General features: G+C 37.2%; 1 protein-coding gene across 4 annotated transcripts in view; it reads right to left on the bottom strand.

Annotated features, from left to right (window-relative positions):
- Nucleotides 1–17,805, bottom strand: part of gpat2 (glycerol-3-phosphate acyltransferase 2, mitochondrial) — a 72,629-nt gene that overhangs the window by 31,992 nt on the left and 22,832 nt on the right. The gene's annotated exons all lie outside the window — the stretch shown is intronic.

Below are 17,805 nucleotides of genomic sequence, written 5' to 3'. Positions count from 1 at the left end.
GTAACTTCAGCCAAGTCAACAATTGCTTGTTAAATACACTTTTAATGACAAATGGAATTTAGAATTAGAAGTTAAGGAAAATTGTTTAATTTATGCTAGAAGGGATTTGATGAAAAAAAAAAAAAAAGGCAGCTCTCTTAAAAGTCGGGGGGGCACCAACATCTTTACCAGCTAAAAATGCACGAAGCTCCTCTCGCTGTTCAACATTCAACAAGGAAACGGTGAGTAATTCTGCAACAACAGAATTAATTGCAGCGTTCATTCATCCATGTTAGGTTTGTTTGTTTGTTTGTTTGTTTGTTTGCTTGCCCCAGTGTCAGCGCTGGCTTCCTGGTTTCGTCACAACTGCATATCCCGCCCCAAACACAATGTCGCTCTGTGATTGGTCCGAACCGATGGGTGGAACTCAACGGGCTCGGTACAAGATGTATTCTCGGGAGTTTGTGAACTCACAAATTTCGAGAGAATTTATCTTGCAGAGCAAGGCTAGAGTAACGCATCCACTGCTATAACTTATTAGAGAAAAAATGTCAACAATCATCAGGCAATCATATGAGACACCTGCAAAGACATTTAAGATAAAACGATCTCAGGTTACACATTGTCATTAAAATCCATCTTTTAAGAAAATACCCATAAAGTTTATCCAAATGCTAATAATGCCCAATAGCTGGTCATCCGCAACTACAAAGTATTCAGTAATTGCATCTCAATGTGTACAATCAAGCTAGTGATACGACTGAGTCTTTTTGTGTCAATGTTTGTTCTAAGGTCTGTGCAGGTGTGTTTCTCATTTTGTAGTAATTACAGTTAATTGGTGAACGGTCCTCTAATTGATCCATCCATCGACCATCTCTTAAAGAGCAGACAAACCCACGCTTCCCTCTCCCTCCACGGCAAATTGTTTGTAAAATGTGATTTTCTCTTTGGAATGTTACTAAGGATGCTAAGCAAATTATTATATTTTGGTTTCATTCCTTGTTATGTTACATTTGATTATTTTGCAACTGAAAAATGTGTTGTGGCATTAATTCACCCTCAAGTTCGCGGTTTTTCTTTAAGGCTATAAATTGATGATAAAACAACAGTGTGAAAAAATTATTTTGTCACACAGTGACAAAGTGTCTCGGTTGCTTGATACTTCAAGAAAGTGAGGTCCACTTGTCATGTCCTGGACACCCCGAGCATAACACTTAGCAATACACAAAGCATTAGTCAGTGGCGGATTTGACTGTTATTTGTATTCTAGTAGGCTCTACAGTAAAAATAAGTGGATGAGTGAGACTAAAATAATGTTAAGGAGGGGAAGATAAAAATCAATCAAACAGTAACAAGAGCTTTCCTGACCCACAAACTTGTTGAACGTCCTCTCTGTGACGGCCTCCACTCTGCCACTTCATGATGAGAGAACATAACAAGCATGCCATCCCAACAAGAGTCACTTTGACAAGTCAACACCATGAATTTCCATGAATTGTTTACAGTAAAATTGACATGACTTAAGAACAGGCTCTTAACAGCTAATAACACGCTTCACTGTGGTGATAAAAGTTGAATCAATAGTCTGGAAGCCTTTACAACCTTGTGGCCTCTCTACTCTCTCCAAGGAATCTACAATGTGTGCACATGTACGCACACACTTAGTATAGAGGTGACAGGCTTTGGATGATGTAAGGCTGAATGATTACACTACATAATAAAATTCAAAGGACACTTACACAGTTGTTAATTATATGGGGAGCAGGATTGCGTTTAAGTGCGTTTGTGTGCTTGCAGCCTTGCGTGGTAACGTCTGACCTAGACATGACTAATAGGGAGTAAAAGGGGACGTTCTTAAATGTATTTGTCTTCATGGACACAACCTAATCGCAGATGGTAACATGAATAAAATGATCGGCGCCAGGAGATATCCCCAAGGGAAAAACCGAAAGCTCTCTGTCGCCCTGATGGCTGGTTTGCGGCATAGGTCGTAAATACTGCGCACCACATGCTAGTTGATGAGATTAGACCAATTAGCTTATAGCAAAGACATTTGGGTGACATTCTAGGTAATGTCATTTTCACAGTAAAAGACTAATGCTGCCTTCATGTGGTATTGAAATTATGGTAAATACCACTTGTCAAGTAGAAAATTGCACGTGAACATGTCATATTTTCCACTGGGCAACTTGGAATTTATTTTGATACCCGAGTTTCCGAGCTGAGAGAACTTTTCAGGTTTCAACATGGCGGAAAGTGCCGCAGGATTCGTGAATGGCAGGAAATATTCACACTTTTAAGGGTGTTGTTGTCCGCTAGCAGGTTGTTTTCGTATCTACAGTTCAATGTCCTCTCCTTTACAAGTCATTATTTGCCGTAATTGTTCGGTTTTACGAGCAAAGATGACATCAGCTGCCCTCTGTATTTTGTTGCTACAACAACAACAGCACATGAAGAAAAGAACTCAGTTGCAATTAGGAATGTCCGAGTGGTAAGGTCCATCTTTTCCATAGTACAGAAAGGCAGGGTAAGAATTCCTGTTTGTTGTCTGTTTCTTGTTTGAAACAAGGAAGAAGGAATGAGCAAAATAAGAGCTAGGTCGATTAGGTCAGTGGTCATAAAGAATGCTTAGCTTGTGGGCTAACTGTTGATTTATCCTGTGTTGAAGCAACTGAGCCAAAATGGAGTGAACTACTTGGCTGTAACCAACAGAGGCGCTGTTGATGCACCCACCCTTAACATGTACCGTAATTTCCAGACTATAAGCCACGACTTTTGTCGGACGCTTTCAACCCTGCGGCTTATACAATGATGCGGCTAATTTATGCATTTTTTTTCTAACGGCCGCCAGGGGCGGTCGATCAGAAAAGGTAAGAATGAGACAGGTGGAATATATGTGTCGAGGAAGAAGCAAGTTTAATGTAACTTGGCACTTTGTGCATGAATAAAATTAGCATGAAGAGACCCTCATCATGGAAAATACAAGAAGTCTTAGTGACTTTTACCGGTATGTTATTTTTAACTAGCCCTGTTACTGCCGCTTCACAGGCACTGTTTGGAAAGAAAAACTAAGGTATATTACTAAACCTTTGAAAACTGTAAATATCTCACGTTTCAATGTGAGCACATGCGGCTTATAGTAAGGTGAGGCTTATGTTTGTACAAAATGCTTTTTCCTTTAGAAATGTACTGGGTGCGGCTTATAATCAGGTGCGCTCTATAGTCCGGAAATTACGGTGCTTACCAGTCCATCAAAATGTAGTCAAATGTCCACCATTCCAAAGTACTACACTGAGGTCTCGTAACCACAGAGGTCTCGTGACAACACCATAAACGGTTGTTGAATCAAACAGAAGAAATCTGAGGTCCAGTAGTTCTATGTTTGAGAGGCAGATGTGAGGGTCATTAGGTGAGCTCATTAAAGAGCCTGTGCCTTGACAAGGGTGGCTAGTCTTGGAAGACCAACACAACATCCACCCACCCATCTGCTCTCTCTGAAAGGACAAGTGGTTAAGACACAAAGGGTGTGACTATTTTATAAACTATATTGCTCATCTCAAAAGGGCCGAAACACCACATTATCTTGGTCTCTTATTCACAACAATAAACCATGTATCAAAGTCAAGAAAAAAAATGACTGTGAAAAGTGAATAGTCAGAATAGATAGAAGAGAACACACATTCACATAATGGCAGTAGAGCAAAAATAAATGCATGGGGCTAGAATTCCTCGTGAAAAACACAAATGGGTATGATCATTGGCTTTGCCATCCTTGGTTTTCCCACAAGGTTAACACTGAAGTAAAAAAAATATGTACATTTGTCCTATTTTCCTTCTAGCAAATTGAGTCCAATGAGTTTACACCTTTGCCACAGTTATGCTATTTTTCAATTAGCAACATACTAGTGGAAAGACAGCAATCAAAAAAAAAAGAGAACGTGTACACATATAAACTAGTGTCTTCTGAGCAATCACAGTAATGTTTTTAAAAACGCCTGGGTTGCAAACAAATCCTATTAATTGGCCTTCAACCTCTTAAGACCTCCGTTCTTCTGGGTTGTTGTAAATTGTGATTACCTGAACATATGTTAACACACTCCTGGGTGAGAAATGCAGTTTGATGCATTTTCATTCAGTATCAATCACTTACAGTTCATTATTGTGTTTATGGGTGGACATAAACTATACTTAAACTACTACATTAAATAGAGAGAGGACTTAACTACATCTTGATAAATCCCATGATGTCTCCATCGATCTCCGCATGTCACACGGTTGGAAAGGCCTCTATACACCAATCCGACGTCAGGAGTTGCTAAGTGGCCAGGCGTCGGTATGTGCTGTCTAATTAGTGTATAAAGGACCGTCATAACATCACAGTCGGATTCAACCTGTTGAATTGGCGTCGGACCGCCGTGACGTTTGATCACTCCAATTGGCTGTTAGCTAGCGAATCAGCGCATGGGGCAAAAACAGGATGTGACAAATGCGGATAAACAGAAGAGCTTTTCGGTGGCTGTTTTCTAACCAAAAGAATAGTACTGCCGATGGCATGGAGTGGTATTACTTCTCATGCATGCGCAGCAGGTACTTAAAAGTCATCATCGGTGTCTGTTGCACTGTGTATTCCCATCATTTTTCCAGCGCATCAGGCTAGTTGACTAGAGATCTTCAAATCAGAATGACAAAAGAGTCTCAATATAAACCCGGCTATAGATTGATGTATTTAGAAATTTGAATTTCTTTGGCTCTCTTGTCGTACTGTATACTTATCTGAATGAATAGCATGCTTTTGTTGGTCATTCTAATTTGTGTCCCGACCTGCTGCTGTATGACACCGCTGTGTCGCTGTGAAGAAGTTCTATAAAATGTAATCAAGTTTCATCAAAAGTCACCGCATAGCTCTGCAATGAAAAGGTCTACATTACTTGAATAGCCTCATCAAGTAATTCAACGCCTGAGTAAACAAACAGGAAACTCTCACTAAAGCGCTGTGCAACTCAGCACTTCTGTATATGCACAAACAACACATAGTAGAGCGTGCACTTGGCCCACTCCAAACTTTTTACATTTAAGATAAATCTTACTGAGTTTCAGAAGAATTACATTGTCATAGAAAATAAGGAAGTGCTTTAATGAATAAAAAAAGTACACTAAATAAACCAAAATGAGTAAATATTTGAGTCACTGGAGCATTTCAGGTGTTATATCAGCTCTTTATACGCTGTAAAAATATAGCTGAGAAAGCACAATACCAGGCAGCAAGAGATCTCAGATGGTCTGTTAATACATTGATAATACTTATTTGCTTCTCATTTCTTCCTACAACATTGCTCCTCTCAAGCAGCCGTGATAAAAAAAATAAAAAAAATAAAAAAACACAAGAAGGCCAAGTTGAGAATAAAAACAACCCCATGGCAGCAGGTAAGAGCTCATCTAATAAAGCAAGAAAACACAGCTTTGGCTTCTTCTAGTTTGCTGCATCCCTGTCTCTTTCAGAAAAGTCCTAAATCCTGCCAATAATACGCCTTAGCCGCTGCAGCACTACAACAACACGAGTCTTCATTGAGGGTTTATCCGCAAAAGATAATGTCGGTGGAGCATGTGAAACTCTGGTGAACATTAAAGAGTTGTAATACTTTTTCATACAAAATAAATTGTGACAAGACTGATTTATTCTATTTAAAATACATTACAGCAGACTAGGCAAAGTAAGGCCCTCTTTGCCAACATGGCGACATGACTGACACTATAAAGTATTGTATTTAGCGACATATTCTGCACAGTTGAGGTAAGAGGAATATTTGCCCTGGTAATGTGAGTTTCAACAAAGACAGGCTAATATGAATACCGGTTTGTGCTAATTATGTCTGCAGGCTTTAAAAATATACAAGAAATTATCCACATTGTAGACATGTTTTTTTTTATGTTGATTAAATAGTGATGTAATGTTAATGTGTATATTTGTATATTTAACGACTGCTTATAACTATCATTTTTTGTTTCTAATTATAACATAGCACATTTACACAAGTAGCATCTTAAAACAATACAATTGATGATATTAATATGGAACACAATTATTAGCATATGTCCTTGACAAACTTTCCAGTTTCTTACAGAGGCCCTTTGGAAAATGAACAGTCTACCTCTGCATTAGAGAGTGTACTGGGAACCAGATTTATCAATATTAATTGCTAAGAATTGTTGATCCAAGTAGAATATGGTCCAACATGCTGTAAAACAAAGCAGTGGTATATTACACAAGGTCAACTTCATTGTGATTTATGATTTTTTTTTTCTGCCTATGTTGTTGTTTTCGCAAGCTTTGATCATCCATCCATCCATCCATTTTCTTAAGAGACTCTTAACTGTGCCTCTACTGTTTGCAGCTCACTCCTTCATAGTTGACCGACTACTTAACAAGCAAATCTCATCCCCATCTGCAGTGATGGCCTGTAAATATTAATTATATTTCCTGGTGGTGTTTTGGAGTTAATTGCTTTATATGTTTGCCTACTATTTATGGTTTAGATGTGTTTGATGGTTGATCTACACGCAGTAGATGTGATATGTGATCCACTTTGACTTTTAGGGGAAAGTCTGCTTTGTCTTGCTGATCTATTATCATGCTTAGAGAAGTAAATTTTGGCTGGTGACCTATTTTATAGACGCTGTTGCAGAAAACATAGTGCAGCACAAGATTCAGTTAAGAGTGTTAGCTCTAAATTCATAAATAGCAAGTGGGACACTTTGGATTGAAAATAGTAAATGAAACAGTCACTCAAAACCGGATTAGAACACCCCTATCGGGAAAAAGGCTTGTCACAGGTTTGAGAAGCCTTTTTTCTGTCATGTTTTGTTCCTGCCTGTTGGTGACATGATTTTCCCTGTCTCATCAGTCTCGCTTTGTTAATTGGTGGGTGGAGTTTCCTAGCCGCACCAGCTTAGCAAGAGGCGTTGCTATCGCCATAGTTCTTGTTTGACCTTGCTTCTTACCGGTTGGATTTCTGTCTTGTGTCGGCAGAATCTGCATATTTTTGTGAGCGATGCCTCCCAACCTTTCTTCCACTATGGCTCCATCCACCTACTTCCTTTTGCTCATATAGTTGCATGAGAGATTAACAATTAATCGACAAATGCATATGCAGCCCTACTTCAAATCAAATCAACGTAACCCCCCCATTCCATGTCAGTGTTTATATAGAACAGCAACACAAAAAGGGTGGGAAAAAAACAAGACTTTTAGAGCCAGCATAAGAAGGGCTGTTGATTTTTTCACTGTGAAATGAAGAAGAGGGAACTGAAGATGATGGAAACAAGGACGGAAAACACAGACTGTAGGAGATATGGCAAGATTGGCAACAGAAAGACGGCAAACATTCTTAAACAATAATCAGAAGGGAAGATAGCCTGTCGCTGGGGAAACAATGACAGAGGATTAACCAAAGGCAAAGACATGCAATGATGGCTAAAGACTCAATGTTCCAGATTGTGTTCACATTAGAAAATTAAACTAAAATTTAACTAAAATTAAAGGATTTTCAACTGTCATGGAAGGGAGTGTGAGTTGATGGTTACCTTCTCCCAAATATGGTCAGATTAGCTACATAATTGGAAATTGGCAACTTATATACTTCAACCAAGGATGTTGTCATGCATCAACTACCCGACTTGTTTGCATTTTAGGTTATGGTTATTGTTGTGTTTAAGGTAGAGATGCACGATAATGCTATTTTCAATCGATACTGATAAGCCAATAATTTAGAAAGTGCCGATGTCGATAACCGATAAATGTTTGCAAAATTAACTTGAATGCAAATGTACTTTTGAGTGCTATAAGTCTAACATGTAAAAATACATTGAAGCATTGTGTAAAGAACCATGAAGCAGAGTTTTATTGATATCTTTGCTTTTGCAAAGAGAAACATCCTGTGTGGGTACATCGGGAAAACGGAACCATGAAATCTTTAACAAGGCTTGGCACAACTTTTGTGAACTGTTGTGAATTTTCTACTTTTATATTATATTATATAATATATGTTTATATTCATATACTATGATTACAGCTGGACTGGTTGAGTGGTGAGCACTTCCGGTACTGAGGATGTAAGATTCAGTCCAGGCTCCGGCCTTCCTGGGTGGAGTTTGCATGTTCTCCCAGTGCCTGCGTGGGTCTTCTCCAGGTCCTCCGGTCTCCTCCCACATTCCAAAGACATGCATGGCAGGTTAATTGGGCACTCTGAATTGTCCCTAGGTGTGCTTATTCGTCTCTGTGTACCCTGCAATTGGCTTGCAACCAGTTCAGGGTGTACCCTGCCTACTGCCCGAAGTCGGCTGGAATAGGCTCCAGCACCCCCCGCGACCCTTGTGAGGAATAAGCGGTTAACTAGTTTTCAGTCTAATGGAGGATAACATATTAACTAACTTACCATGCAAACCTTCACTATGGCACAATTCCTCCACACTACAGAGAGTATGACAAATGCATTGACAGATGCATTAATACTTAACACGAGGGTGCTGAGCTCCCAGCCAGGCAAGGTAAGTTTAACTTTTTTGTACATTCTAACAATTTCATTCCGATAAAGGTTATTTAAATGGTCAGAAAAACAATGAATTGGATTTTTAAAACAAATATATTTTGACATGACTCATTTCTGAAGGAAATCACACAATTTAAAAACAACAGAACCTCTGCATGTACATTTTTTTTAGGGGGAACTTATACGCAACATGCAAAATAAAAAAAATAACACAAATTGACTGAATAATTTTGTGCATTCAGATAATGCAGTTTGTATTGGACAACATACTCTACACAACTATATATACCAATTTATAAAGATTTTAAACTATGTTTGATATAATAACATGGGATTCTTCTGAATAAATAAAAGTATGAAGTAAAATGTTGAGTGGATTATGGTGATTCTTGTAACAGCTATTCCTGGACAGAAGTTTAAGTAATATCACTACAAACTCAAAATTAAAGGCAAGTATATCATATTGCGTATTTACTTAAAGTAGCCAGTCTTTTTAATTACCTTATTGGAAAGACAAGTTGGGAATAATACAAAGGTAAAAGCTATATAAGTTTGTGGGGGAATGTTAGGCCACAGAATTTAAACATAGTTCAAATTGTGGGAAAATGGCAAATGTATTTTGTATTTTGCAGTGTGGTAGCACTTATTCCTTGCGAGCTGCAGTGCTTATCGTTCCACTTTTGAGAACAAAACAAAAAAGGCTTTCCTTCTTATTGCGACCATTTGTTTTTCCCCAGATTTAAATCACTTTTATAACCACATCACACTATCCAAGACAATCCATCCTCTGCGCAATTGCCTTCTGTCTCCTGACTCCAAACTCCTCTGTGCCCACTTGTCAGTTTTTTAAATCCAGTCATATCATTTTTTTCCCCTCTTCTTTAGCTTCTTTTTCTGCTTACTGTGCCTGCATTTCCTCATTCCATTCACAATAGTTAGCCTCCACAAGCCAAATCTGACTGTGATTGATCCACTAATCTTCTCTGCTTTCAAAGTGCCAAAAGAACACACCATAGCATTAACAACACCAATAAAACTAATGATAGCAATAAACAACCACACTGGCCTTATCAGTGCTACTGATATAAATAAAGGAAGACATTTATCTTGGATGAATCTCATCTCACTTCCACCCTCACACAAATATGCCCGCTTTATGGCAATATCTGTGATGATCAGGCAAAGTTGCCCACAATAGACTCCAAATCAAATTAGTCTGAATAATAGCAGCTCACCGGCATCAGCAGGATTTCCAGGACCTTCATCATGCTGTTTAAAAAAAAGATGACAGAATGGAAAACCATGGAAATGGAACACATGTTACTGAAATGTGGTCCAATCTTTTTATCTTAGATTAGTTCAAAAATGTTTCCAACATTATGTGAATGATAACCTGTACATAATTGATAAGAAAGAAAGAAAGAAAGAAAGAAAGAAAGAAAGAAAGAAAGAAAGAAAAAGAAAGAAAGAAAGAAAGAAAGAAAGAGACAAACAAACAAACCATCAAACAAAAAAACAAAAACAAAAAAAAACATCTTTGAGTGTGGAAGAAAATGAAACAATTTCTAATAATGCCGTTAGTTCAAATTATCACAAAACGTATTACTAATACATCTGAATTTTATTTTGAGTAAGTCAAAGAGACTTTGAATGGTGGCAAGTGTGTGCTGACACCAATTTAACAATTTAAGTTTTAATGTTATTTGTTCATTCTAAACACAGCAACATCACAGATCATAAGAGGCTTTGCGGACCTTCAGTTATTTTTACTTCACCTCTTTTGAAAAGATTGAATTTATTGCTGCCCCAATTGAGTTAGTTTTACAGGTCATAGGACACATTAATGGTAGAAAAAGTCATGAACAGATTTATCCCAGTCACATTTTTTTACATCATAAAAAGATGGCATTTGAACAGTTGGTGTGTAGCCTACACTTTTTACATCCACTGAAAATTAGAATAGACAAGGTCTTTGGGAAGAAAAAAAAAATACTCTGTTGAGTTCATTCTAATGCAATGCATCTCCTACAGCTGACACGTGCCATGAAAAGCATTTCACTTGGGCAATGTGAGTCGCCTTCATCACAGGGAATGCAAATGAGTGTAGGTTGACCGGATGGATGACTGGTCTTTTGATTGGACTTTTAATTAATTAATGTCCCGCTGAGAGTGTTTAAGTTTAATGAAATATTGATCAAAAATCTTTTGAACAAGAACATGTACGATTTTATTTGACACCTAATTCCCGCACATGTAGCGTTTCCCTTTGTTAAGACCATAAAATGGCAACATTAGACTGGCAGCCTGAGGTTAGTAGCAAAACAGAGATGGCCAACAATTTGCAGAATTGAGACAAATTCTAACTGGATTTGACAAAGCCAAGAGAAACTGTTTACATATGTGCAGGCCAGGCACTTAAAAATAATCCAAGGCTTGTCTGAGTAAATCGTTGCCCCATTTGTGATGATTTCAACTTGCAGAGACACACATACGTTCTTGCATGTGTTGCCAAACAACCAATGTAAACATGTTTAATAATGCAATGTAAGCTTCTGTGAGTGAGAGAGTGAGTGAGTGAGTGAGTGAGTGAAAAAAAATAATCCGTGCATGCTTTCATGCGGGAGCTGACACGTTCGCCCGGCCCCGTTTGCGATACGCCACCCCGCGTTCTGCGATTGGCTGGAGGGGTATAAACACTGTCTTTCCACAGAAACGTCCCGCTGTTTACAAAACAAACACAAAATGGCAAAATACAGGCTGGAGGTGTGGGGGTTTAGGACAAAATCACTCCCACACGTTATGAAAAGCCCATATCCATAAATTGAAAAGTAGTTAGTTTGTTTAAATCCTGTATTTAAAAAGTAAATTTTTCTGAGTGAAATTGGCAGACAGCCCCTTTAAATAAAGTATTGATTGTGATAAAAAAAAAAAAGTACTTTTCTTGCATTTTAAGTCATGATGAGATAGAAATACCAAACAATAAAGCACAGAGACAAAAATCAGATTTAACGATAGTAAAAAAATAAATAAAAAATAAATAAATAAAAATAAAAATACACACATACTTCTATTCTAATGAGTTTTCAAGGTAGGACTTATTGAGCCAATTGTCAAAACCTATGGCTGGGTCCATCTTGGAAACATCACAATGAATCTGTGGTTTCTAGTCATGTATTCTTAGTTTGATCACATGTGAGTTTCCTGCCCAGGAGCCAGGGGAGCACATAGCAGGGGATATAGCATCAAACAGTCGCCTGTGGCACATTGAGAGGGGTCTATGATACAGTGTGCATTCAAGATATTAATTATGAATCTGTTTCTTTCAACATTCGAGCTGTAGTTTCTGCAAAAGGCCACAGGGCAATGACCTTATGTACACATTCAACACAACATGAGCAAATGCTACAAAAAATACAAATAAATAACGCAATCAAGGCACTATAAAGAATTTTAGTCAACGTAGTCTCTCAGTGACATAGTATAAAACTGTGGACCACGGGTGAACATTCTTATTTAGCATGTGAGGTACTGAGTCCAAGTAAAAATCTTCCTCCTACTGTCAAAATGGAAAACAATGATTTATTTTACTTTGCATTCCTGTCTGAATCCATATTGCACAATGCAACTCTGTACATCTGTTGTGATTACCTTACTCTGATGACTTGCACTGAATGGAGCCAGCCAGTAGCTGCTGATAGCCAGCCTAAAGCACACTTCCAAATGATCATTAGTCATGGTGGAATGGTATTTGGACTTGATAATATTCATGGGCTGGAAAGGCTGACTCACAATAAGTAGGCTAAGTGGATACGAATAATGTAGTCAAGGAGGAAGTGTATTTCCTCATGTTTTGTGCTTTTCTTCTGTGACTAAGTAAAGACATGTCATGAGCCCTGGATATTAACTAGAAGTCAGGTTGTAGTGTCAAAATCTCATTCACCATTACAGAATTCAGGTGAAACGCTGTTTTGTGTGAGTGAATCAACTTCAGCATCTTCCCAAAAAAGGGGGGCACACAAATGGCTGTCTCCAGCAAAACAGTGTTGTTCAAATATTGACAGATAGTTCTAAAATCTGTCAAGTAGCCTACGCCTTTCTTTTCTCTGACGCATGGTTTTGGCTTTTACACCGGGACAGTTTTTGCTGTACATGTAATACAAAAAAAAAAAATACAAAAAATAATGCATGTTCAATTGCACAAAATAACACTGTAGAATCATAATTGGCGGGCTGGCTGGTAAATGTGTCAATGTGTCAGAAGCACTTTTTCAAAAGCAGTACAGACACGGAAGACTTAGTTGCCAAAGATTTGTGCCCAGCCAAAAGCCAGATGAAACTGGCCGACTCGTTCAGCCGGCCGGCTCATAGAGATTTGAAGTTGTCGACCGTCTACAAGTTGCAGAGGCTCAAATTACACGTCACACCATTGACTTGTTCACTCTGGAAATGTAATTTGTGGATGGTCCCTAACCTGGACAGTAAACATCCAGGTGACTTTTACTCTGCTAGGCCAAGCTACATGTTGTGTGCTAAGCACACTTTAGCCCACATTAGGAGAGGCCACCCCCCACCCCCACACGGAATGATATGAAACCTGATGTGTTGAAGATTTTACTCTGATCAGAATTGGCGCAGTAATTGGGATAGAAGGCGCTCTCTTTTTCTTGCCCATTACGTCAACAAACTCCCGTTGAAATGAACGAAGGCAGCTTTCATTTACGCACGGGATACGTCATCACGATCACATAACCAGGATAATGGCGTTCACCATGGTATGTTTTTATTTTCATACTTAATCGGTTTAAAAGAAAATTCAGGGAATAAGATGCCAGAGATATTTGTACTTTTATTCTTTTTACACAATGCCTAATCTAATACTGGGAAGTAAGTTACAAGTCTTGTATCACTTTAAGTTAATTAATTACACAGTGTTTAGTTGTGAAATTCTGCATACACAAAAAGATCAAGCACAAAAAATAAGGCATCATTGTGGAACACATTTTCAGTATACTGTAGGTTTTACAGTATTCGGATGTGGCACATACTGTATGTTCATAGATTGCAGTCAATTCGCTATTAAAGATAATTCTGATGTTTTCCATTCTGTAGTAAGAAAAACAAAACAAGACAAAGAATGTACAGTACCTAGTTCTATTTATGTCTGTATATTTGTGCCTGTCAAAAGTACATACAAGTATCTGTGTTTGTACAACAGCAGCACAGGAATTAATTGACCATTGTTGGGGGAACTTTCTTCCAAGTTTGTTGCTCAAGGGAAATTCAAAAGTTAATGCTGTTATGTAGATCACATAACAGCATCAAACAAAATCAGTTAGCTAATTCTGCATTGCAAATGTCGGCGTTTTGATGAACATTTCGCAATTTTTTCTAGTCAAACAGTAAAATTGGCATGTCAACAACAAATGAAGACCTTGTCTCATCTGAGAGGCTGTACTTCTCTGCAGTAAAGGATTTGTTCGGATGATTGACATGCCCAATCCTCCATTCACTACAGTACCATTCCCAGATTGACAGGCTAATATCATATTCTAATCATGAAAGTGTCATTGGCAAGCATGCGCTAGAAGCCTACATGAACTAAATCTACATTTTATATTTTAACTTTAAATCGTACAAATAAAAGTTGTGACTCCAGTCCACTTGAGCCCGAGTCACAATAACTTGAATCCCCATCTCTGCTAACAGATTAAGTAAACAGCAGCAGTGGACCACAGAAACATTTTGAGAGCTTGTAAAGACCCTGAAAAAACTGTTAATGACATCAGCAAATCTTCCAGAGGGCAGGAGTGAAGGTCACGATCATGAACATGAACAATAGCACAGATGCTACACAAGAAGATGCAAACCACTTATTCACAAGAAGAAAAGGAAGGTCTTGATGCTGGAATTTGCTGAAAAGTACAGATGAGCCAGAAACATTCTCGCAGAAGATTGACCTTCAACGTGATGGAAAGGCGAAACTTAAGAAAAAAATGCTCTGCATTTGTGAACCTCAGTGGAGGTAATGTCATGGCCTGTGTGATGGCAGCAGAAAAATGAACTCAGAAGTTTATAAAAAAAAATTTAATTGTGCCTCTATTCACTAATAACTTTGCACATGCGCAGAAATGTTCTTAATCTATGCAATATACGTAATATATATAATATATGTACAAAAAAAAATAAAAAATCGGCAGATTCATGTGCGCATGTCAGTGAATGCATCCAAGCATATGTGAGGCTGTAGAGGTGTGTATATATATATATATATATATATATATATATATATATATATATATATATATATATATATATGTATATATATATATATATATATATATATATACACACACACACACATATATATATACACACACATATATATATATATACACACACACATATATATATATATACACACACATATATATATATATATATATATATATATATATATATATATATATATATATATTTATATATATATATATATATTTATATATATATATATATATATATATAGGGGTGTTAAAAAAAAAATCGATTCGGCGATATATCGCGATACTACATCGCGCGATTCTCGAATCGATTCAATAATCGGCAGAATCGATTTTTTTTTTTTTTTTTTTTTTTTTTTTTTTTTTTTTAGCATTCACACCTTGAGCATGGAAGAATGTTATATGAACGGCACATTAAGCCTTAATATTTTTATTTTAATGCTGTTCAAATGTGAAACAGATTGCAAACTGTTTGTGTACAGTGGCTCACGGTTATAAGCCTCAAGTTTTAGATAAATATATTCATACAAATCTTACAGTGTACATGTACAAATTTACTGATAGTATTTTCTAAATTTGAATGGAAAAAAATCGCAACAATCGACTTATAAATTCGTATCGGGATTAATCGGTATCGAATCGTGACCATTCGTATCGGGATTAATCGGTATCGAATCGAATCGTGACCTGTGAATCGTGATACGAATCGAATCGTCAGGTACTAGGCAATTCACACCCCTATATATATATATATATGGCAAAATAAATAAATTAAGAGCAGACAATGAACAAACACTGCATACGTTGTTAAAATTTTATATCACAGCAAAGTGTCATGGAGATAAATTACAGAGTAGGTGGATTGTGTCAATCAGAGAGGGAAGACTGCCAAACCGTCTCAGGTTTTACTCGTTTACAAGACTTCTATTTATACATTCTACTTTTCCCTAACCTAAAATTCCAATACATTTGTGCCCTGAAAAGCTTGATACCGGTTAACAGTAATATATTTGTCGATTTAATACATTAAAGGGCAAATGCATCCAATTTCATCTCTCTTCTCTTGAATGTTAAATGAACTGTCTAAGCAAGCGAAATCAGCACGACTGTGGGGGTAAAGTTGATATCACATACAACTCCATTAACTGCAACTGAAGCAGAGTCGGGCTCTCTAAATATCCATTCCATTTATACAGACCTCTTCTGACCGCAACTACTTTTGTGAAAACAATGAAGCAAATGAATGAAATGTGTTTAACTGCGTTCATACACAAAGCCCTTATTATCTAAATATTACATAAAGTAGGTTGACAATAAACTTTATTTTGTTCACTGTTTTTCCAAGGCTGGAAACATAAACTGTTATTGAACCATTATGTTCTTGCGTCAAAACCTGACATTAGTAATAATGGAAGAAAATCTAATCTAATATACACTGCCAGTCAAAAGTTTGGATTCAGTTTTTTTTACTCATGAGAAAGTACTGTATGTAAACTTTAACATGATGCTAAATGTAGAGACAAGGCCTCAAGCTAGAAATATTTCAGGTTATATATTTGCTAGGGATGAAATGGTATGAAAATGTCCTTACTAGACTGAAATGACCAAAATGATCACTTTTAAGTATTGCAATGATAGACTGTACATGAGAAATGAAAAAACAAACAAACAAACAAACAAACAAAATAAAATAAATTACAGATACATGCATTTAAAGCTAGGAAATATGATTCAGTTTGAAGAAAGGAAAAAGATTAATCATTAAATCATGCATTCTTGGAAAATCACAATGTTTTCTCATGCATGAAATAACCTTATGACCCTCTTATACTGTCAATCTTACGTCACAGTGGGGATGACATTTTCTGGAAAATATCAGACAGAAGATTTACTTGGCCTTTTAATTTCTCACTTGATGATTGAGCGGGTTCTGGTGAGAGTTTGCAATTTTCAAAAAAATAAAAAAATCAATCACTTTTTGGCATTTTTGTTAAAACTGGCTAGTAAATGGGGACATTTCTTTTAAAAAATAAAATAAAAATCAGCAGGCGAGGGGTTAGCAAAGTGAGGCAATGGTCAAATCTTGACAATGGTTTTGAAACAGCAAACTGCAGTGCCCCTGTAATGTCAATTTTCCATAATATATCTTGAAATGTGAAATGGCAACATTAACAATTTGAGATATACAAATTTTTTGCTATATTTCAATTTACTACTTACTGTTGCAATCTTGGCATTTTACTGTGATAACAACCACAATCTACTGAGTTTCCGTTTGCTAATTTGGACTCGGTTAACAAAGGTTTGGTCTGATCATACAAATGGGAAATGAACATCATAGCAGAGGCTAGGCATGAGTTCCTTCAGAAGAAAGAGCTCTTTTCTTTATGAGTGTGTGTGAGAACGAGCATGTGTGTACTCCTCCCAGCCCAGAGGTTGTTAGTGGAGCTAAGAAACCTAGCGGAGCAAACAGAGAAAATTTTAATGTTACATTTCATACCAACGGTGAAGCTTTACAATATGTTCTGTGCAGCCTCATTAGTCTAAACACTGTATTCTGATGAATAATTGTGTTTGCTCAACCTGCAAACATCACATGACCGAACTAAGAAAACAGGTGTACCGTGGTCCGTGATTGGTCATTACATGACCCATAAGGTACCGACTATGATGTCATTTTCAGTCGACAGCCAGTGGCAAAATGGCGGCCCACTGAGATGGACAAATATGTTTGGGTTTTGCTGCTTAATTCATACTCCACAAACACAGTATTAGTCAGGGTGTCACGATTAGACTAGTGTGGGTGCATAAAACATATTGGGATTTTTTATTTTTGTTATTTTTTTTTACTAGACTTCCCCTTAAGGGGGAAGGAAATCATCTAGGCCTGTGTTCAAGTTGTCTGATTTAAGGGTGCTTGTAAAAACATGCTTTTATGAGTGCGTCTGATCACTGCAGTGTAGTTGAGATGACCTTTGCATCACTTAAGAAGCAGCTCCTCA

The sequence above is a fragment of the Festucalex cinctus genome, chromosome 5, assembly GCF_051991245.1.
Source record: "Festucalex cinctus isolate MCC-2025b chromosome 5, RoL_Fcin_1.0, whole genome shotgun sequence".
In the NCBI taxonomy this organism is placed as follows: Eukaryota; Metazoa; Chordata; class Actinopteri; order Syngnathiformes; family Syngnathidae; genus Festucalex; species Festucalex cinctus.
Note: the sequence above shows the minus strand (reverse complement) of the source record. Positions and strands in the feature narration are given on the sequence as shown.